General features: G+C 36.8%; 1 long non-coding RNA gene across 1 annotated transcript in view; it reads left to right on the forward strand.

The window, feature by feature from the left end:
* LOC131410871 (uncharacterized) overlaps positions 1-24,778 on the forward strand; it is a 69,418-nt gene that overhangs the window by 28,900 nt on the left and 15,740 nt on the right. Inside the window, exons 2-3 of the long non-coding RNA XR_009221429.1 lie at positions 19,292-19,366; positions 21,321-21,425. This is a non-coding gene — a long non-coding RNA (uncharacterized LOC131410871). The remainder of the gene's footprint in view (positions 1-19,291; positions 19,367-21,320; positions 21,426-24,778) is intronic.

The raw sequence follows: 24,778 nt of genomic DNA on the forward strand, positions 1-24,778 counted from the left end.
CATTAAAATGTAATTGGAGCCATTATTCTTTAAGTCACTATTGTCAATCTTTTTTTATATATTATATACACATGCAAATACAGGTACAGTTTTTTTTCCTGCTTGATATGTGTGTTTTGTTTGTCTTGCAGTGTAATATATGCAGAGCCTTTATTTTGCGCTTTTGGATGGTGAAGAGTTTTATTCTTAGGTGCTAAAAACTCTCATAAGAACAGGCATCTTTAGCTTTAATTCTATCACCAAATCAGGTACCTTTTACTCAGCTGCATTATAAATAATTAAAATATTCTGCCGTTAGGTATATTTGTCTTTATGCCTTAATTGTAGTAAAATTGGATCGAAAATAGTTATGAAAATTTGAGTTTGAGGGAGGGAAGTTGACAAAACCCTCAGCTTTAAGAATGCAGAAATCTGAAACTCTCATGGGCTAACATAATCTGAAACCAATAGTCAATAAAGCTAATTTATAGATTGATATTGATTTTGCATCTGCAGATGATCAAAATGGGTGTAAATACACATACGTTGAAATAATTTTGTTAAATCATAGTTTTTTACAGCATTTACAGTTATTTAAGGACAATTTTTTTTTAACCATAAGTTGTGGTGTAATTTTTGCCAAACACTTTGCTCTGTTACTAACTAACCATATAATACTATATGAGAACTTAGAAAGAGCAAAAGAAAAATAGAAGACAGGCAATGTTTGAGTAAAGATGCAAAAGAAAAAAAACTTAGAAAAGCAGAATAATAGACAGTTAAAAAACAAAACAAAACCAAAGCCCACGCACAGTTCAAAAGAGATGCTCAGGTAAAAGCTATAAGATGCTCAGCTATAAGACTAGATTTGAGGCAAACAGCATCCATGGAGATGCACATTGGCAAAGGTGAATCAGACCTTAAATTTGGATAGTTCAGCTGAACTTACTTTCAATATATTTAATTTTTTTATTCGAGAAGTATTTATTGTGTCTACTATGTGCCAGAACATCTGCTAAGGCACTGGGATTTAAAAAGAAGAGAATTGATAAAGTCTCTGCCCTCCAGATCACAGTGTAATGCTGAAGACAGATACACACACAGATAATTAAAATGCAACATGGCAAAAGCAGTGATGGTGTTAGGTACAGGCTTTTACGACATCCAGGAGAAAGAAAGTGAGGTAGGGTGGGGGTGTACAGTTTCAGGGAAGGATTCCTGGGAGGTGACATTGAATTGTATGACTATGAGGAGTTAGGCATAGTGGAGGGTGCAAGACATATAAAGCGAGCTCTGGACATGACAAACTGCCTCGTGTGCTAGTTCTCTAGTGTTGATGCAAAATCTGTGAGGTGGGAAGACTGGATAGGTAGGCAGGGGCTAGACTGTGGAAGAGCATGGAAGCTGTGTGAAGACACTGGGACTTTAATCTGAAGGGGAAGGGGGAATTCATTTGGGAGTTTTAAACCCTCAACTTACATTTTAGATAGGTTATCCTGCTATCTCTGTGGATGATGGAGTTCAGGAAAATGATACAAAAAGCAGAGATATTCTATGACATTCCAGACTTTCCTCACAGAAGATCTTCAGAAAATTAAGGGAAAAGTCTACAAGTAGCTCTGTGGTTTTTGTGTGATAATTTTGCTCTTCTCTGTAGACAGAGAAGCTTATAGGGGGATAATACAATAGATGGATTACTGGGAAAGAAAAACAATGTGACTTTCCTCCCAGTCTCCACTTGCAATCAGGGAAAAATGGAAGCTATGCTCCTTGAAGACCGTACGGGGGAAAACTGCTAACAGTTACCGCTAGAGAATGGCGTTTTTAGAAGTAAAATTTTGATTTGGGGAACTTATTTAGAGGTCACTAATTTAATCAATTTGGCAATCCAGTTTTTACGTTTTATCACAAATCATTTATGTTTCTAATATCCATATTGAAGAACTACAAAGGATAAATGTATGGACTGGTAAAACAAAGACAGAAGAGTCTAAGAAAATAAATAATTTTTTTCACTGATCATAAAGGATTATAAGCTATCTGACAGCCAAAAAAATTAAGTAATTGCATGAAAGCAAGTGTGAATCTTGTTAATAGTATGAATCTTGTTAATAGTGAACAATGTTTTTCATTATGAGCAAACCAATATATAGAGAGCCATAAATCAGATGAGATAAACATCTTCGAAAATTCTGCAACTTTCTCGTTCCCATTTCAATGGCAGTCTTAAAACATTCTCTAACTCTCTCATTCTCTCTCTCTCTCACTCCTCTGGCATGCTGGAACAAAAAGCCTCCACATGTGTTGGAGAAGATATTTTGTCAGTGCTTGGGAACCGGCTTTACAAAAGAGAGGAATGACTAGGGAGAAACAGTTATTTAACCTCATAGATAAAGCTCTACCACTAGTGTCCATTGGGGATTAGTGATGGTGATGAAAATTGTTTTATTGACTATCTTAGTAACTGTTAGAGTAAAGAAGGCTGAGTGAAATATTCAAATTTATATACGAAACAGCCTTTTCTGGCAAGTGAAATCTCAGAAAGAAGAAGAAACTGCAGACTCAGAGTGAGCAGAAAATGGCAGTAACTTTGATATAGACAAAGGTAAGGCAGTCTCTATGGAAAATAGTTAGAACTCTATTTCTGAACTAATGGACATCGTGTAAATGACTTTTTCTTTTTTTTATAATTTTATTTATTTATTTTTTCCCTCAAAGCCCCAGTAGATAGTTGTATGTCATAGCTGCACATCCTTCTAGTTGCTGTATGTGGGACACGGCCTCAGCATGGCCAGAGAAGCGGTGCATCGGTGCGCGCCCAGGATCTAACCCAGGCCGCCAGCAGCGGAGCGCGCGCTTAACCACTAAGCCACGGGGCCAGCCCTGTAGATGACTTTTTTATTTTTGTCAACATCAGCTCGACATTCTTTCATGACCAAGTAGGAAATCATAGAAATTATCAGAAAGCTCTTTGAAACCAACCAAAGTATTGTTATAAAGTTATTTTTTAAATGGAGTTTTGAAACCTGTGTTATTAGCTATTATTTTGGATTTTTATACCAAGAAAGCCAATGAATTGCTGAGAATGGGGGGTCATCTATAGCTCCAAGCAGGAAGCTTGAATCCATATAAGGAAGTTAGCACAAGTTTGGAGCCGAGGTGGTCCAAGTTGAAATTATAAATACATTGCTGAAACTTATAGATAAACTTAAAGTGATAGATTCTGGTTGGCCTCTTTAAGGAATCTAGGACAACAAAACTTTTCTGTACAAGGGACATAGGCACCTTATTAGAGTTTGAGCAAGTTACTTAAACTAAGTTAGAATCTCCATTTTTTGTAAAACCAAAATAATGAATAGTGCCTACCTCATAGGGTGAAGATTTAATAAAATAATACATGTAAAGCTGAGTTTAGTGGCTTGTATTTAACACAGTGTTTAGCACATAGTAAGCACTTTATAGAATGGTAGCTGCCATTATTATTTTTACATTATTCTTATGTAATGTATCCCTGTGCAATTGTCTGAGACAGGAGCCTGAGCTAAATGGGCCACAGGTCTGATTTAATAAACCATTTCTTAGGTACAATCTTGTATGAGTCAGGGTAGACTAACTGCCATAATGAAATTACCCCCAAATCTTGGTGGCTTCATACAGCAAGGGTTTATTGCTCCAATTATAGCCCAATGTGGATTGACAGGGTCTGAATGGTGCAGGAGCTCTATTTCATGTAGTTATTTCAGGACATGATTCCTTTTGTTTAGTGGCTCCACCATGCCCAAGGGCTATGGAGTCTTCTCCTGGATCCTTGGCATTGAACCAGCTGATGCAGGAAGAGAGAAAAATAGGGGGTTTTATGAGCCAACCCTAGATGCCACAGTTCATCATCCACAATACATGGTGCGCTCTAACTGTAACGGAGGCTGGGAAATGTAGTCTAGCTGCGGGCTCAGAGGAAAAGGAAATATCTGCCCCAGATCTCTTCATGAGCTTCTGTCTGCATGTCAACCAGGATAGAAAGTGGCAATAAATTCCTACACCACGCTCAGAATATAAAACAAAGTGTTAATGGACTGTATTAGGTGATCACTGTTTCTAACCACTAATCCTCGCTATCAATAATAATAACATTTAATAAACTTCTCAATTTACAAAATGCAGTCATTGACCTTAGATAGGTAGGGGGGCGCATAGTGAAAACAGCATGGTCTTTGAGAGAAGACAGGCTTGGATTTAACTTGTGGCTCCCACCTTACTACCTATGTCAGCTGAGCCTGGTTAGTTAGCTCTTTATGCCTCAATTTTTCATCTGAAAAGTGAAATAAAGCACCATTTCCTTGAAAATTATGACGGATAAATGAATTATAATAGGTAAAGCATCTAGCTTAGTAGCTACTTTTTTTTTTAATAGTGATTATCATTCCACTGATGTATTTAACACTTTTGAGAGATATTATTAGCCCCAGGAAACATGAACAATGTTGACGTAGTGTAAAAGAACTTCAAAAGCAAGCACCTAAAATATATACAGAAATACATCTAACAGTGGCTTACTTAAAAAAAACTACAAGCCAAATCCAAACTAAAGAAAAGAAAATCCTCAAAAATTTCAAATATTTACCCACCATTTTTAATTCTGTGTTGCATACTCCTTCCAGATTGTAAATTAAGCTGTCTCCCCCCACTTAGACATATTTTCTATCTCTTGGGAGTGGAATGCATAGTGTGATTCTTTGTGGCTCAAGTACAAGTCAAACTGAACAGAGTTCTAAGATATCAAAACTGACTAACTGGAAACTCCAAGCTACCCTTAGCCGGTAACTCAACGCGAATGTGTAGCTCATAGCCTTTCAAGGACTATGACTTGGTACCACTATGGAAATATCCTTATTTCTGGGGAGGCAGTATCTTTAACGCCCCACGACTCTTAGTCTGGTTGGTGAGAGTTCTTTTAGGAATCACAGTTGTAAACACATACTTAATTTATTTTACACCTTGTTTTACACTTTTTTCTGCAAGCATTTTAAGTTATATTCACACCTGTTAGTGAACTAATGCCTGTATATCTTCTCATGCTTACCCTTGTATTTATTTCATATACATTTTTCTCACCCCCTTCTAACTTGGCTTCACACCTTTTTTTATACTAGAGTTCATTAGTTTTACTTCCTTTCTACTCTGCCTGTATCACTGTTTGCTTATGCCCAGTGAAACAGCCTACTCTGCCAAAAAGCAAAGCGGATAATGATAACGTTTTTATTTGAAATCATTGCTGGGTATTCTATACTATTAGAGAATAGTAAAGATAAGAAAAAGCTCATTTCTGGCAAGATCTCAGCTTTAAAAAAAAACAAACCCAGGCGTCAGTTTGCCCAATAAAAGTTTCAAATTGTCAAATTTACGTTTTAAATCTTTTTTGTCTATCACAGACAATGAGGCCTATTTATCAAACCCACAGATATGCGCATCCAACTTGGTGCATGCCTGTCAAAAATCAAATGATCTTTTCAAGCTGATCTTAGTCTTTTGAAATTTTGTTCTTTAATAAAAATTTATTTCCTTCAGTCTCCTTTATTTGAATACTATGTTTCATTAGACTATGTACTTTTATCTGGCAGAAACAAGTTTATCCAGCCAAAATATTAAATTAAACTGATGCACTTTGAAAATGAGTTAAAGGGACCAAAGAAAATATATGCTGTATTTCTAAACCAAATGCCTAAACTTTGAGAGTTAGGGTTATTTATTAAAACTTTATTCTTACTACACAAGCACAGGAAACTTCAACCTGTATATATTTAAGCAACTAGGGCTAACATTAAAAATACTTACCAACCAATATATTACAGGAAACAACTAATCATTACAGATGCATATTATTTTGCTGTATGCTGTTCTGGTGCATATGATTAGATCTCTGTCAACACCAAAAAGCAGCAATATTTTGCCAGCAGGTTATTGTATTTCCATGTTATCAAACTATAGCTTAACATTATTTTCAATAAAATGACTAATTTTATAAATAAAATCTTATTCTAATTTTTCATTGTAAACAATACAAGCTGCTTCAGCAAAAATTATTGCCACATCTACTATTGGCTGAAATAATTAGTGGAAATTATTCTAGAGTGGTATAATTAACAAGACCATTATTGGAGAAGTAATCATAATTTGAGATGCTACATAGATCTGGTGCAGGGATGTTTTCAAAGTATGAGATATGACTAAAATATACTGACTCATAGCATTCATTTATAATTATACCTAGAAAACACTTTGATCCTCAAGACTTTATACTTTCAGATTATTACAAATTGTTTAGAACTCAGATACCACAATTACATAAGTATTGCATGTATAATGTGTGTATTGGATTGAATATTATATTTTATATAATATTCTAATAACTATATATAATTATACTATAGGATTTATATATAAATGTATAACATTATATTACAGATGTTGTATAAATCTATTATACATGTTATGATTATATAATTATAATGTTACATAATTATAATATATAAACAACTATTATATATAGTTATATGGTTTTATAACATATATGTAATTTGATTGAATATTATATATTATCTCACTGTCTTAAAAGAGAGATAAGGAAGCAGTGTAGAATAACTAATGGAATCAACTCCACATGTTTTCAATCTTAGGTCTACCCCTTACTAACTACAACTCAGGGTACTTTACTTACTTTCCATAAATCTTAGTTTTTTCAACTTTAAATGGGGAAAAATAACATCCTCTTAGAATTTATGTGAGAATGAAATAAGGGAGCGTATACAAAGTACTTATTGGGGTAGCTGGCAATTAGAAAGCATAAACTGAATGGTAGATAGAAGAAAAAAGCAAAGGAAGGAAAGTTCACAAAGTAAGAAGAAGCTTTGTAAGTGTTAATATACTCACTTATGTTGTTCCAATTGTAGTGATCACATTGAACTACTTTATAATATATAACTGAGTTTCAAAAACAAAGCATGGATTAAAAAATTCTAAAACAAGAAAAAATAATTTGATGTTCTCAAACAAGCAGTGGGTTGGTTATTTCTTGAATAGCTCATGGTAGTGAAACTTACGAGAATGAAAATGACCAATATGAGGGAAGATTTGCGAACGCATCAATTTTAGTATGTGGTTTGTGATTACAGAATCTTACAGAATACTTTGTGTGGTGGGAAAATGCTTATTTAAAATGACTCTTCAATTTTAAAAAGTTCATATCAGGGTCAAGACTAGTGAATGTAACATGAGAAGGGTGATGTTTAAACCCAAGCCACAAGTCAAAGTTCCCCAAATATTATTTGCTGAGACCCTTTCTCAGAATTCTCCATGTGGCTTGCCTCAATTCTACAGTCAGTACTCCCACCAGAAATGCTCATGGAGATTCTCCAAAATAAGCATTACTATGAAAAAATTTCTGCTTGCTTTGCTTCTCAAACTTGGAAGTCAGTTAGCATTTCTGTTTCACAACCAGATGTTTAAGGAAGGAAAATAGTTTTCAGGAATCTTAGCAAATACTCCAAGCATAAAACAACACTTACTATTTCTGTTTTATTAAGGATTAATAGTTGTGCAAACAGAAAACAAATAAAAAGAATAATTTCTATCATATTTCTCAAAAGAAGATTTTAATTTGGTAGACTTAGGGAAGGGGAAGAAAAAAATGGATATAGCAGTGTTCATATTTATTGATTTAGATATCTGGATTATCTAGAATATCATATTATCTAAATATGCTGTATTTACGTAATTATTTTGTCAAAGGAATTCAAAATACTTTATATAAATTTAAACCTCTATGTTTACATCTGAGTGCCAAACAGTTTGATTTTTTAGCATGGCTGTAAATAACATTCTGATACCGTTTTGCATAAAGTTTTCAAAACATTGGAGTAACCCAAGCTCTTACTTGCCCTGCCCTTTAAGGGAGGTATTGTCAACTCTTGTGTGGTTGGAAAGTTAGAACACAGCTGAGGTTAGTGGCATGTCTCAACATTCGTAAAGGCAGTGGCATAACCATGTCAGAAATAAAAAAGATACAGAAGGTAGATCCCCAATCCCATAAAGTTTAAAATCATGTTGATATAATGAGTCAATCAGCAGGTAAACCTTACAATACTGAGTGGAGAGTGGAGGATCCTTTATATGAACAGCTATAAATCTTGTGTTTTGGAGACAAGGTAGGAAATAAATTTTCTGTGGGAATCAAAGAAGCACGGGTAAAACAGCAAATACTTCTATCCTTACCTGCATTTATTGGCACACGTCCGCCAGCATATATTTTGCCTTCATTCTCAAAAGATATTTTTGCTAGAAATAGAATTCTGGGTTGGAAGGTTTTTTTTCTTTCAATCTATTAAGGATGTCTCTGTGTTCTAGCCCCATTATTTCTGATGTCAGCAGTCATTTGAATTATTGTTGCCCTATGTGAAATATATCATTTTTATTTGACTTCTGTCAGCATTTCTCTCTTTCTATTTTGTTTTTAGCAGCTTATGATGATGGATGTGTGGATTTGGGGGATATTTATTCTGTTTTTGGTTTGCTGAGCTTGAATTTGTATATTTATGTTCTTTTTACCAAATTTGGGGAAATTCTGGCCATTATTTCTTCCAATATTGTTTTCTGTTACATTCTCTCTTCTATTTTTCTGGGACTCCAGTTACACCCATGTTGTAGCTTTTGATAATATCCCGCAAATTTTTGTTATTTCCAATAGTTTTTCTCTCTGTTCTTCAGATTGGATTATTTATATTGATCTATCTTCAAGTTCATTGACTCTTCTGTCCTTTCAGTTCTGCTTTTAACCTCATTCAATAAATTTTTAAATTTCAGGTATTGCATTTTCAAGTCTAGAATTTCCATTTGATTCTGTTATAGTTTCTATTTCTCTGCTGAGATTTTGTATCTTTTTATTTATTGTACACATATTTTCTTACCTGTCCTATAATTGTAATGGCTGCTTTAAAATCCTTGTTTGCTAATTCCAACTTCTGTGTCAGCTCAGGGTTTGCCTCAGTTGAATGCCTTTTTCTCTTGAGAATAGCTCATATTTTCCTGTTTCTTTTCATGTCAAGTAATTTTAGATTGTATCCTCATAATTGTGAATGATATATCGTAGAGTCTCTGGTTTATGTTGTTTATCTGAATAATATTGAATTTTATAAAATTGTTCAGCAGGCAATTAGCTTGGCAGAACTCACATTACAATTCTTTCTCTCCAGAGTGGGCAGCAGCTCAAATTTAACTTCAGTTAGTCTAGCCTTAGCTGAGCTGCTTGTTGTTGCCCTACACAAGTTAGGGGGCCAGACCTAAGATTTGAGCTTCCCCTATCAATCCCTCCCCATTTTTCAGTGGTTGTAGTTGTTCCAAAGTTTGTCCTCTGGTTTTTAAAGTCATAAGACTATGGCTTTCTCTCTAAGTTCTAGCCATCTCATGTATATGCCCCGCATAGCAGCCTGCACTCAGGTTAAAAAAAAAAAAAAACTGTTATAAAAACAATAGAAAACACATCATGCCGTTCCCTTCATCTAAGTATTGAATCCCCTCTAATATCATGCTGCTTTTGTTCATTCTCCAGTGCCTTCAGGTAGTTTTATTTTACATTTTATTCAGATTTTTATAGTTTTACCTATGGAAGGGTTTTTCTGAGAGGAGCTTATGGGCCATGACAGGAAATAGAATGTTCACAGTAATACATATCCTGTATTTCTCAGAGTATACTAGATAAAGGGTTAAAATAGAGTCATAGTTCTAAAGTAAAAATTTCTAGCCACACCCTTACCCACAGTGGGAATTTTAGCCCTCCTCAATTTTCTCCCAAATTATTTGGAAGTCTCCAAGGGATGTTTCATTTATTCTTCATAAATAGCGTCTGCCATTTCTTTTCTCCTTCTCTGGTTTGCTATATCTCTTACCCTTTCTGAGAATTTTGGCCCAATGTAAGTTAGAGGAAACAGTCGCCACAAGAGACTACCCTCACTTCTGACACCATCTGCAAGTTCAGGGGGTTCCCTCAGGTTTGATAAGTCACTAGAAGGACACAGAACTCACTGAAAACTATTGTACTCATTGTTACAGTTCATTATAGGGAACAGATATAGATTAAAATCAGCCAAAGGAAGATGCGCATAGGGCAGAATCTAGGAGAAGCACCAAACGCAGAACTTCTATTGTCCTCTCCCTGTGGAGTCAAGATGCCTTACTCTCCTGCCATCAATGTTTGTCAATATACATAGAGTATTGCCAACAAGAAAAGCCCACCTGAGCCTCGGTATTCAGAGTTTCTGTTGGGGGCTCCATTATGTAGGCATGATTGATTGTCGATGCAGTTGATCTCAATCTCTAGTCTCCAACCCACCTGGGCGTGACCTAAAGTCCCCTCTCTAGACTAAGTTGTTGGTCTTTCTAACATGGTCAGCCCACCTTAAATACTAATGGCTGTGGCTCTTTCCCACCATAAATCACATTATTAGACCATCCAGCATGACCTGAGACCCCAAGGTAAACAAAGACACTCCTATCAGGAGAGACTGCCACCCAGAAGCTAAGATTACCTACCAAAGGCCAGTCCTTCCTTCTCTTTGGGCAAGGCAAAATTCTTTACTTCACATACGTTCTTGTTGTTATTAATGTCAGTTAAATGCATTAGGATAACTGTTGATACCAATCAATTTCTCAAAGACATTAAAGGCACTGAGTTCTTGTCACTGCAGAAACTATTGGTACTGATGGAGTTCAGACTTTATCTTCTTGATATCCCATGGAGATTTCTGAGAAGCAATTCTCTTTATTTTTTTACCTGCTTTCTGATTATTCACCTCTTATGTGAATTCATGTCCCCAGGGCAGAGGGCAATCTCTGTGGCAGAAACTATGGCCCTTCCTCACTGCCACATTTTGTTTCCTCTGTTGGAGATGCTCTTCCTACTTGTTTTTGCCTTGTTAACGCCTATTTCCCTTTCAAGATTCAGATCAGAGGTCATTTCCTGGAGGAAAGCGTCCCTAACTGCCCCAGTGTGGGTGAGATGCCTCTCCTAGTGCTCTCACGGCACACTCAGCTTGCCTCTAACCCCCATGAGAAGTACGATGAGATGATACATTGTAACCTTGCAGACACTCCTCTAGACTAGGAATTTCTTAGGGCAGAAATGGGTCTTATTTATCTTTGTATCTCTGGCACCTTACATGACACATGGCACAACGTGTAAGGGATCAGCAAATGACTACTGAATGAATGCTATACTCAGACACTTCTCCCTTCTGAAACTGACCTGCTGTTCTTGAACAAAACATTTACAGCTCTATCTCTTCTCTCTGTTTACTGAGAGGCTTCTCAGTCCCTCAGGGTAGGAGGGCGGGTTCCTTAAGGTCCCTAGTTATGCCCAGTCAGGCTTGAATCCTGGAATGAGCACAGTTTAATCTCAACCTGGGACGTGTTCATTGACCAGAACTTACACCAACATTGCACATCAGAAGATAAACAACTGCATCTGGGCCTCTGTGGGGACAGTTCATTTTCCTCGCAGAGTAACCTGGCCCCTCTGATTCGAGGATAGTCTCAAAATATAGTGGTGTTATGCATCTCATGGTGGTATGAGGTTCAAAATTATCACGATATGAACATCCATGTATAAATCATAGTTGTTTATTTATAGGTGAATGGAGAAATAATATATAATAATCCTGATATTGTTTAGTTACCTTGGAATTCTGTTGTAATTAAAAATAAAGCAGGATGCATGTTTCTTCATTTAATTTAAAATGAATAAGAGTGGAAGAACTTTTTTGAATAAAATTCTATGTCCTTTCAAACATAATGTAGTATAAATAATAATAAAACAAGTTCTATGGGTCCTGATGATCACTTCACTCCAGAGGTAAAAGAGAACATATGTCTCTATGGTGTGGCAAGCAAGGCGCCAAGGAGTACTTTTAGGTGTCAACCTTGCACTCTCGCTAGCCTGAGTAAGCGTCTCCTTAAATTTTGTGCACAGTGCACCTCGCCTGCCTGACCCTATTCCTGGCCCTGAATATGTCCTGGTTCTATCACTTATGAAGTGTGTGACCTTGGAAGTGTAAGTTACTCTCTCTAAACCTCAGTTTCCTCATAAAGAAGTAATGACAACTTGAGAATTTTAATTTGATGACAGTGTGCAGGGTGGTGGGAATATAAAAATAGCCAATGAACAAGTTTTAAAGAATCATAAAGTTATAGAATAGTAAAGGGTAAACTAACCTGAGAAATTTATTTTAATTCTTTCATTTTACTGAGGAGGAATTTGCTCAGGAAGATACAGTGACGTATCCAAGGCCATTAATCTATTTTGGGCAGAAACAATGCTGGAGATGTCTCCAGGATTTTATTCAGCATTCTTTCCACTCTACCCCACTTAGTAGACAGCATAGTGAACTAGGTTGGAGACTCTGGGAATGCAGAGGAAACAAATGGATTCAGGAAAGTTTGTGGAGGAAGAATTGATTAATGACCAGTCAAGCGATGGCTTGGAAGTCCTAAAAGATGTCTACAATTTAGGTCACTGATAACTAAGAGAATAATGCCATCCACTGAAACAAGCAAAGGACGTTGGTAAGAGAGATGGTGAGTTGGCAACAGAGTGGAGTAGAAAAAACATACTTAAGCTAGGATGTGAAGGATTTAGATAATATGTGAGGCAGAATTTTTCGTGAAGGAAGCCTGCTAGGGGTTTTGTAATAGGATATTTAGGCAAACAGAAAATCTTTCTATGATGGTCTTTGAAAATAGGGTAGTTTTCTGGGATGGCTTAAGTGTAGCACTGCTTGGAAGCAAGAAGTTGTAGTCAATAATTTCTCAAAGTGCATCTGAAGCCTGTGATTCTTTGAAGTTCTTAGATTTAGTGCACTTGGCTTATAAAATGGATGTTGGATATGGGACATAAAAATATGAAGGATTTGAAATGACCTTTTAAATGAGAGGGGAGTCAGCTATGCTGTATCAAAGGGGTTACTGAGGTGTAACCTTTCCAGCTTCTGCAAACTTAGTGCTTTTAAAGCCCCAAGAATCTGAAACTTCATCCAGGCACTAACCATATGCAGCCAGCATGTCTGCCCAAGGCAGTTACAGAGAAGCAAGACAGCTTATCAAGAAGCAGCATCTGCACCAGAGAACTAGGAAGGCTCTTGAGCTGAGTTTTCATCACCAAAAGAGGGAAGAGGAGCCTGACCAAGTTGTTGTCTCAACAGTTTCCTGCTGAGGATGACTCTATAAACTAAAGAAGTCACATTTAACATCTTTTTAGTTTTCTCGCTCAACTGGTAAATAGTCATGCTTTCATCATTGTTGGTTTTCTTCAAGCATAACTGTGGACTCAAAAGAATTTTAAGAAAAAAGGATTTTAAGGAAAATACTGTAATTCAGCCTATATTATTGTGAGAGAAATCAGAGTGACCAAAAACGACCTTTCAAAATCCTGCTTTGAACTCTTCTTAGGCTGGGACCCAGAAAAGCTATTTCTACTGTAGGAATATGTGAGTCTTGGTGATCTAGACCAAATAAATTTGCTATATTTCAGTGGAGTAGTTTATTTACAGCATCTTGATGAGAGAGAATGTGGAGGCTACTAGTCCATTTAACTGTAAGAATGGGTACTACTCATGAAGACAGAATGTGTTCGAAGCTATGGTATTTTCTTTTTGGTGCGTGGATTTTATTTCAATGACTATTATAGAGTAGTCAGAAGGACATGGGATAGAAATTATTAGCATTATTAACTTAGGCAAACTAGAGAAAAATTGGTAGTAATTATTTCTGTAGACATGTGGCAGTGTGATCCTCGTAAAGCCTGCATTGAAATTGGCCATTTGGGGATGGTGACTGCTCTCAATATCCATCTGTTTGGATAGAATGGAAAGAGTCTACAGTGATGAAGTTTTGTACACTGTATTTTGGGGCCATAGAGGAAGGTGGTGCTGAAATGATGAAGACATAGAGTGTATTCATATGCCTAGTGTTTGGATAAGAGGCATCCTCTCCAGCTTTGAAGGGACTGAAGAGGCATGCAGAGTATTTTGGTACCTGGAAGGTTTTGCAGCTTTGTGAGCAGTAGGAAGCAGAAATTTTGGTGTACAGAAGTCTCTAAGCCAAATGGTGGTATGCTGCGAATGAATTAGAACTATTCTTCATTTTCCTTGTAGCATTAATTAGGTAATATTCGTGTTCTATAGTCTACGCCCATTTCTTGGAGAAATGTGGGATCAAACTCTTGATGAAAAGTTATGCAGTTTAATTTTTGTCACAACCATGCTTTTAGCAGTGTTTTTAAAAAGAAATGTATTTATTATTTATTCATTCATCATGTATTTTCAGCTGGATTCTAGAGTATAAATGAGGAACAGTGAGAGATGAAGACAGAGTGATAGGGTAAATTATGATGGACCCTCATGTGAATGTAAATTATGATGGACCTTCATGTGACGACAATGAAGCTGGATTTTTTTTTTTGTAAGACATCAGGGAAAACTTGAAGGATCAAGAAAAGCGTCCAGAGCAAACGTGAAACAGTAGAGGTTGGTTAGCTCATACAGCCTTCTGGTTATATCTGGATAGTGTTTCAACTGTAACATCCAGCAAGAGTGATGCTGGGTTAGAATACAAGCTATTTTGCACCTACTGTGTCATACCTGGTGCACTACACATATTTACATTTATTGCATAGCCCCCTGTAGATATTAGTGTTTGCAACTCTTGATCTGGAAGTTTGTCTTCAAACACCGTAGAGAAACAGTATATCTTTACATTACGTGTACATCACCAGGTCTGACCAACCTGTAAATTCAAACAAAGTCTCATTAATGCTAATTCTAAATAATTATGGTTCTTTTTTTTCTTTTTTGTGAGGAGATCAGCCCTGTGCTAACATCTGCCAATCCTCCTCCTTTTTTTTTTTTTTTTTTTTTGCTGAGGAAGACCGGCCCTGGGCTAACATCCGTGCCCATCTTCCTCCACTTTGTATGGGACGCCACCACACCATGGCTAGCCAAGCGGTGCCTCGGTGCGTGCCCGGGATCCGAACTGGTGAACCCCGGGCCACCGCAGCAGAGTGCGCGCACTTAACTGCTTGCGCCACCGGGTCGGCCCCTATGGTTCTTATACATATATGACTATTGGACTTAAGCACCACTTATTTCTTCAAATCTCCAGGGATGTCTCATATATGCAAGAGAAAAAAAATCCACTTATATTTTCACCACGCTGCCAGCCAGTCGTTTGAGGAAGGTGTCACATCACAACCACTGCTGTTGATGCCTTTCTGGGAAAGTAGCTTCTCTGCCACTCCATTGGCCTCAAAGGTGGCTACTACTGCTTGGCCACTGCTCTGCAGGCCGCACCAAATGTTGCCATTCTCTTTCAGTCCAGGGATGGGGATGTTCCTTTTTCCATATTAGTTTCAAACTTTTATTCAGGTGCCAAAGCCCGTAATTTCAGAGTTTTACTGGAAAATAGCAGCTTTAGCTCTATATCTAATTTTTCTTCCTTATGTGTTGCAAAAGCCATCCTTAGAAGTGTTTGGCAGAATGACACAGGGCATCACATTATTCATCATTTTTTCTCTTATTTCCCTGCGTTCTTCAATCCCCATCTCCCACATACCTCATATTTCCTCCTCTCAGTAAAAAGTACAAAAGCTCTAATGCATTTCAACTGGTCCAAATAGGCTCTCCATTTGGAAGATGACCTTCAGTCCCTCAAACAGATAAGGGAACCCAATTTGGGATTAGCAGGACACAGTACTAGATTAATATTACCTAGTGTAGGTAACCAACTGCATTTATTTTCATGTTTTTATAGTTCGAATGTATACGCATAATCACATCAATATAAACATACTCACAAGCAGGGTCTTTGTGAAACCTCTGTTTTTAAAAGTTGGGACTGTTCTTTATCTACTCTAGCAAATTCTACCTAAATGCTCCTCTCTTGCCGGCTATGGTTTACTGAATCCACTATAGTTAAGCCAATCTATGTTTATTTCTTTGCATCTCTTCTATATGAGAGTTAAAGAACATATATTAGTCTTGCCTTCTGATGCCTTTTCACATCTTCTCCAAACATGTCACCGTCCTTCAAAACTCAATTCAGGACTCCTGTCTATGAATCTTTTCCTGCTGAATCATGTCTTGTTTTAGCCACTGCCATCACATTAGTTCATCACTTTTTGAAAGATTTTTTATGGAGCACTGCTTTCTTGAAAGATATTAATAAGTGTTCTTTTGGAAAGATAGGAAAAGAAATTTGTGGTCAACTAAATTTGGGTAATTCTGCTCACTATATCTACCTTTCTCAGTGCATCTGAATATATTAAAGGCTCTAAAAAGTTTTTCAATAAAGAAACTAATTTAATTTTGTATCAAATCTTACTTTTGTTTTGTTTTGTTTTGTGAGGAAGATCAGCCCTGAGCTAACATCCATGCCAATCCTCCTCTTTTTGCTGAGGAAGACTGGCCCTGAGCTAACATCTATTGCCAATCCTCCTCTTTTTTTTTTATCCCCTTTTCTCCCCAAAGCCCCAGTAGATAGTTGTACGTTGTAGTTCCACATCCCTCTAGTTGCTGTATGTGGGACGCCGCCTCAGCATGGCCAGACAATTGGTGCTTTGGTGCGCACCCAGGATCCAAACCCTGGGCCACCAGTAGCAGAGCGTGCACACTTAACTGCTAAGCCAGGGGGCCGGCCCTGTATCCAATCTTATTAATGTGTATGCTCTAATATTTATGTTACATTTGTTACATATTGCAGCTTAGTTAAACTGTAAATTTCTTAGGAATAAATATGTAACCTCTATTTCTGTCATAACTCTCCTTGGTACCTGATTCAATACTGTGTATAGTTTAGCTAAACTTGCTTATTATTTACTAGACACCATTATTTATTAGGTCCTGGAAGTTCAAAAACGAATAACTTTAGTAAAGATTTGTAGAATAACAAGTACCTTTCAATGAACAGTGTGTTGCTGATATTTAGCATTTATTGAATTACGAGCACCTTGGAATTCGATTTCCAATTCTAAGTGCAACAGTTTACTCTCTATTTCTCTGTCTCCTTTTAGGAATCTGTTAATCTTTTTTTTCCTGTTGTTATTATGCAACTATAAAAAGACTTTTAATGGTATTTGAAAACCAAAGTAAAATTACCAAAATATTACACAGGGACTTATAATTTTGTTTTCAGTTTTACTCTGATTATGAAAAAGCAAAAACATAAACATAGGGCATAAATATACTTCATTTATTCTTTGGAATCTAATTTATTCTTAAATTAGAAATGGTACATTTCTAACAGGAAGGATCAAGGATTATGAAATAGTCAAATAAGGTTTTAAAACAGTGTTCCTAGAAATCTGATATCCCAGAAGCAAGAAGCAATAGGAGATACAGATAATGGCAGGAAGAGGTGAATGAAATATTTTATTACATTGCTGGTAAGAATGCAGGGGTGCTATTGTGGTAATTGAAGGAGTTTGGGCTCGTTGGATGGTGCACATTAGTGCAAATTAGTGCTAATTTCTAATACTCAGAAGATTAGTAGCTTTTTGACCCAGGAGGTAGACATTCAGAGTTCAAAGGGCCCCCCTCTTACTCCAGAATTTGCAGTAGTGTTCTGCTACACAGGATTGTAATCCATTTGGAGCCAAAGGAATTATGGCCAGAAAAGGAATAGCTCTCGGTTAATTTTGTAAGTCAGCGAACATTTGTTGGATCCCTATTTGATGTCATGAATGTGTTGGGCTCAGCGGTCGTCATGGTTGTTGTGGTGGTAGTTAAAAATAGACAGCATCTTCTGAAGAGAATATAATCTTTTGGGAGAGATGGAAAGCTTAATGATATATGGAAAGCTTACAAGTATAACATGATAAAAATATGTAAAAAATGTTACTATTACATGGTGGAGGAAAACACAACAAAACTTTGAAAAAGATCTTGAGAAGTAACTAGTTTTGTTTCAATTTATTTAGGAGGATAAAGAGCTCTTAGACAAAATGTTAAGATACACAAAACAGAAACAAAATAAATAAAATAGTTCAAGGAGGTGTAAGAAAACAAATATTAGGGTTAAAATCTTGGCAAGTGAATGCACGTGTTATGCCACTGAGAAAAAGTTGAAGACACTGCTTCTGTAGTTAGATAAGGTTCTTCTCATAAAATATGAACTTTGACCTTTTGATGAAGCAGAACCTTTCCACATTCTATGGAATAATACTGATCTTTGGCATCAGCCTTGGAGGAAAAAATCATGGTGGTGTTGAGAGACCACTTGCTATGGTGTGGTTTCCATGGCAAATCACGAGGTGTATCAAGATTCTTACAACCCACCAACTTCTACACACTTCTGCTAATACACCAAGAAGAAAATGATACCACTAAGAAAAATATCTAAAATATATTTCTTATAAATTTTAATTCTAAGGTGGAAACTGAACAGTTTGGGTTTACAGATAGAATTAAAGCAAAAATCTCTTCTTGCATTTGAAAGTCAAAGAGTTTGGAACAGAAAGGAGAATAAGAGAAGTGAAACATTGACTTCACAAATAACATTGAAGAACATAATTTTTTTTGATACCATTGCCCATGATGAAAAACACATGGGTCTGTCAAAAGGCGGAAACATCTTATTACGGCATGCGGGTCTGTCAAGATAACCTCAGATTGGAGAAGAGAATTTAAACTAAAATTTGAGTTTTGGCATAAGAAAAGCAAAAGGAGGAAAGGTGCCAAGTGTTTCTTAGGAGAAATGATCAGAAACTATTATCAGAGCCTCAGATATCTATGTTCCAATTCCCAGACTATAATTGTTTTACCAAAATAAGAAAAAGATTTCAGAAGAATGTTACTACCTGACTGTCCTCAAGGACTGTTCCTGCTTGCAACTCCTGCTGCTGCCAGGTGTGGATCCCATTGTTTACGGATACTAAAATGGGCCTGACACGAATGGGCCTCTCTATGCCCTTTTTGCGGGGTCTAACTTAGACTTCTGCCCATGTCTTCTGGAAACATGATGAAGTTAGTTTCATTTCTTAGCCCCATGTCTACCTTATCCCAGCATCTTCCCTTTCTCAAGTAGCTTAGGTTTTGGCAAGTGGGATGCTGAATTGCTCTTATGTTTATGATTCTAACATATTAGGTAGATATGTCTTCTAATAAAACTTTAAGCAGGTCCTTAACTACTAAGATTATACCTGTGTTTTTCTGTCTTGTGTTAAAAACATGAATATGATTAATTTAAAACTGAGACTAATAGATGTTTCTGTCTTTAGAGATAGTCCCCAGTAAGCTGCTGGTGACGAATCATTGGGAACAATGTAAAGATGTTTCTTGGCCTTCCCTAGCAGGTGAGGAAAGAAGTCCTTTGATCTGTGAAGAAAAGAGTGTAGGAGCTGGTGGTGAGGGTGGAGGAGGAGGAGAGAAGAGGAGGGAGAATTGTCTCCCTTCATTAACCTCCGTCCCGCCCCCCCCGCCCCCGACCACCACCACCTTAGAGCTGACCACATGTCCAGTGTCTGGATCTGTTCTTGCACCCGCTACCAAAGCCGAAAGCTCCTTTGGTCTGCCAGTTCATCTCGTTTCCATCCCATAGAATTGTAGTTTTCCAAAGGAACTGCTGGTTTGTTGAGATCAGATGTGTCTTTTTAATTAAAAGTGGTAAATTGGGGAAGATCTGTTGAATGTTCTGTGGATTCATAAAGACATTTGTGATACATATACTGTAACCCAGAAACAAGAGACAACACTAATTTGTATATTTGTGTATTCATCATCGCTAATGTCAAAATGTATGTAGAAACAAATAGTTAACTAAAATAAATTATTTTATTAACATTTTAAATAATTTTAAAATTCAGAGTTTACTAGAGGGGCCAATGTAATAAAATGGAAAGCACTTTAGCCTTTTCATATTTCTCTAATTAAAAGTATTTTGCAGATACTCAGAACACAAAATGTTTTAAAGATTAAATCCATATTTTCTCTATAAGAAATGGCTATGGAAGATGCTTTGAAATTGTGTGTGTATGTGTTTTTATAATGGCTTGGGTTAGAGTATGCTAATGGCAATATTTCCATTTATTCTATCTGATATTTGGTTTTAATATTTACTCTTTATTCACTTTCTCTTGCCGAGACAGAGAGACATAGATGAATCTACCGATTATTATGGAAATGTGAAAAGACTTTCTTTTCTAGCTGAGACTTCCGATTTCTAGAAATCAAAGGTGTTAATTCCATATATTAACTTTGAAGGAGAGCAGCTAAAAAGGTTAGTCTTTAAACCCAAGATTTATGTGCAAAAGATTACTAAATCGAATGTATCAGTGAGCATATATGTCACTCAAAAAAAGCAAGTGAAACCTGATTGTCTAATCAAGAGAGACAATGTTATCAGAGATGTGGCAAAATAATACAATTGTTGGTTTTGTTGTGGAGTCATAGTCGCTGTATAGAGACAGAAGAAAATTTGAAGCAATGCTTCTCAAACTTGAATGGGCATACCAAGCAGCAGGGAATCTTATTAAAATGCAAATTCTGCTTCACTAGAGCTGGGTGGGCCTTAGATTCTACATTTCTAACAAGCTCCTTGCTCCTTGGACCACACTTCATAACGCAGATGAGGAATTAGAGTAAGGTTCATGATTCCACTTCAGTTTTCTTTACCTCCCTTCTCTCCAGCAGTTGGCCTACCTTCTAATCTAGGCAGGCCAGAGTTAATTGTGATATTAAAAGGGTAAGCCGCAAGATGGTATCTATAAAACTTTGCTGAAGGTAAGTCAACTAAAAAGAAGTTGCATGCTCTTCACATATTAGTTTGCCAAGATTGCTCATGGGCTGCAGCAGAAATAATAAGATCATTGGTAATACATGTACTACATGAGTGTTTTTTTAGCTTTATGTGGTTTTGTTGATAGTTTTGTTGATAGGTAGGAAAATTGGGGTTTTCCACCAAACTATATGTTTATTATCATTAATATGTCTCAGTAATTTGGAAACAAGGAAAATTATTACTTGGACTGAAAAAAAAAATAAAGTACATAGGATATAAATAAATGATTCAACACCACTGTATGATTTCTTTCTGGCCTATCAAATTCTTCTGGTAGTTAGGTAGCTTATTTTGTCCCACAAATGTGTCAGTTCCTTGATAGCAAGGATTGTGACTCGTACCCTCTCTGTGGGCTCTGGAGTGTCCAGTGCAGTTCTGGGCACACAGTGCCCAGTGCAGCTCTCTGGACACCTTGACCATGTTTAGCCTTTTCTGCTCTTAACTCTGTTTTCCTCTGCTTTATTTTGCAGACAGGATGCCTGAGTATGAGGCCTGCCTTGCCCTGCTCCGAGAGCTGCAGTTCAGGGTACACGTGTGGCTTTGGCTTTCGCTTCCTGAGGCTCATTTGTTTTGAGGTGATTCTGTCCTCTTTACCTTTGCAGAGAGCCTTGTCTATCATTTGAAAAGGAGCCTGATAAGAACTGTTGTAGAATTCTCTGGGAACAAATTATGTCACTTTTAGCATAGTAACATTTGCCAAATAATTTGTTGAAGTTCAAGAATGAGTTTATTATACTATTCTCTTTTTCGTGCACCTTTGAAAATTTCATAACCCAAATCTAAAAGAAATAGGGAATCAAACGGGAAAATACTATTTACAAGGTCAAGCATATGTAAGAATAGAGAAACTAAAATGGATACAAAGACATACATGTATCTATTAATCAGTTAAGGCATATGTGTGTAATTTGATAGAATTATGAGTTCAAAATCTGACAAAAGGATTTATTTGAATAATTATTTATTCGTAGAAACTAAAAAGGGTCAAGTTTTTAGAAACTTATCACTATGCTGATCCATTTAAGTAGGTTAAAAATGGTCAAATGTGAGGGGATATTTTTAAAGGCTACAGTGCCTAATGAAATTTCTCTGCTAATTATCAGGATAGAGAACAAGGCTTCAAGGTAAGTCATTATATGGGCCTGTTGTTTTGGCAGCATTGACGTACTGACTTGATCTGTCATCTCAAATCTTGGTCACAAAGAAGGACGTGAGAGTCTGGTTTGATTAATGTGAATCTAATACTACTGTTAGCAAAAAACTCAATGTAAGTTGGGTTGGTCAGTCATGCACTTGCTTGAGCAACAAATACTAACTATGGGCATATTTTGTACAAGACACTATTCTAAGGACTACAGGAGAATCAAGATATGTTAGGTTTGTTCTTTTTTCCTATATCTTATAGTTTAGTTGAGAAGATTTGACTCGTGTGTTTAATGATTACACAAAGAGACTGGAATCAGTTCCACCAGCGAGGTATAAATGAAGGTCTAATGAAGTTAGGAGGTCGTCAAAAGTACTTTTGCCTGGAAGGATGCCCCATCGATGATAAGTCAATAGATGTACCTTAGTATTAAAAAGACTTCCTAGTATGTCAGTGTGAAAAATATTATTTTCTGACTTGAAAATATCTTACCCTTTAGGCTTTACTTATCTAGCTAGATATTAATAAACATAAGTAGGTCAAAACTGTGATTTAACATTTTAGTACCAGTTGTAGGTTATAAACTGTTGAATATACAAGTAAAGTTACAGACCAGGATGTACAGTATGATTCAGATTTTAGAATAATTCATGCGTATATTCACGTATATCTATATATGTCTATCTAGATTGGGAAATTTTGACCAAGACACACACCACACTTTGAGTCATTAAATCTAGGGGATGGTATTGGATGGGTGGAATGGGAAGAAAATTTTACTTCTTAGGTGAGCTTTGGGAGATTTTTACTTATTTTTCTTTTTTATTATTTTCCAAATTAAAAAGTTATAATTTCAGTTCCAATGTAGAAAAGATCTTTGAAAAGGATCTAGTCCACGTCTCTGTCTTTTGGCAAGCTAATAAAATCATGTGTGGGGCCTTTTCTTATCTTTGGTTTTAAATTTTCCTTTCATTTAAACAAAGCACTACAGTATGATTGCAAATTGTTGCTTATATAACAAAACTGGAAGGAAAATACACCAAAATTAGAAGTGTGATTGTATAAGACTGAAGAGATTATAGGTGATCTGTTTTCTTTCCCTTGCATTCCAAATTTTCCATAATGTGATTTTTTAAAAAATGTTTTGATTATTATTAATTAAAGAATAAAATAAAAAGTTATCTAAAATACATTGGCTTACGTAATAACATGCATGTGCATTTCAAGACTATTACAGGATTAAGTTTACAATACATTTCAAGACCATTGTAAGAATAAGCTTACAATTAGGTATGTCTTATTTCTAGAGTACAAATCAATGAAACGTGATTTATACATTATATCATATACAAGTAATTAACAAGTTAATGATGGCCAGCTTCAAGGACACTAATTCTTCTGAGTAAACATTGCATTCACATTAAAACCATAACACATGAAAGGAGGACATTTCATAAACATCTGCTAAAAGTGTCAAGATGTTTGGTTATTTTTTCCCTAAAAGTCAGTGGTAGAAGTAGGGTTGTAACATTGTCAGATCTCAGCATATTTATTAAGAATCATTCATCATGCGTTTTTCACGTCTAGCTACCTGACAGTTGCACATCATGGAAAAGTCAAGGGCCCTGGTTTTAGACCCAGGTCCACCACATACGTACTAGATGGATCATCGTTTTTAGCACATCACTTAAGCTCTGTCTGCATCAGTTTGCTCAAGTATTAAAAAAAAAGATTCTTTCCCTGGTAGAAATATATCTGCTATATTTTTGTCTAAGAAACTTCATGTTTCTCACTGAGTGAGTGGGTAGGGACAGCTGGGGTTCTTAGAATGAGGAAATGGTTGAAGGGGAGAAACTAATATTAATCAGATGTCTTCTCTACGTCAATAGAGCTGGCTTCCGGAGCATGTAACCAGTGCTGTCACACAGGGCTGCACATTTAGTAGGGTCCTGTGCTTGGTTTAAGGTACTAACGTTACTATTCTAAAATTCTTAGTAATTTTATCTTTGATTTTGTGATTTTTAAGTGAAGTCAGATAACCCCGAGGTAGTTCTTGGCTGCCAGCTCCCATGCCCCCTGGCTCCCTGGGTCCTGACTGGCCTCCTGACCTGCTAGTGACAGTGGCGGCCCTTCTCCCTTGGCAGGGGCCTGGGCGCAGGCGCAAGGAGGGTCTCACCTGCCCCGCAGTGTCTAGGAGCCTTGCCAGGGTACGTCGCACTGGGTATGAGGAGGATGAGCATTTTCCATATTCCCCATCCAGGTACCTAGTGTGCCCCATCTGCCTTGGGTTGGGGTGTTAGGCTTGTAGGAGGGGAAGATGCCTAGCTTAACACCCCCACCCCCAACTGGGGCTGGCCTGTGGGTTGGGTGGCTGACAAGAGGGGACACCTGGCATCTGACGAGCTGTCCGTGTGAAGGTGCTAACACGCTCATGGACCGGCAAGGCCTGGGGCGCTGTGAGCAGCTGAGCAAGTATTCCAGAGAGCAAGGGAATGCAACACTAAATAGCAGATTAAAAAAAACGAAACACCAGTTAGCAAATAGCAAATAATAAATCCAAAGAAAATTTTGAGTGAGAGACTGTGAAAGCAAGGTAAAGGCTTTATATGCATTTTAGGGTCTGTATTGACACTGTTTACCTGCTTCTTGAACCATGGACCCCACATTTTCATTTTGCACTGGGCCCTGCAAATTATTTAGCCGGTTCTGTGTGTCAAGATGTGCATTAGGTTGCTGGAAAGATTGGATGAAGTGAGGTGTAGTAAGCACGTAGCAAAGGATCTG

This window comes from Diceros bicornis, chromosome 10 (assembly GCF_020826845.1).
Source record: "Diceros bicornis minor isolate mBicDic1 chromosome 10, mDicBic1.mat.cur, whole genome shotgun sequence".
NCBI classification, from domain to species: domain Eukaryota; kingdom Metazoa; phylum Chordata; class Mammalia; order Perissodactyla; family Rhinocerotidae; genus Diceros; species Diceros bicornis.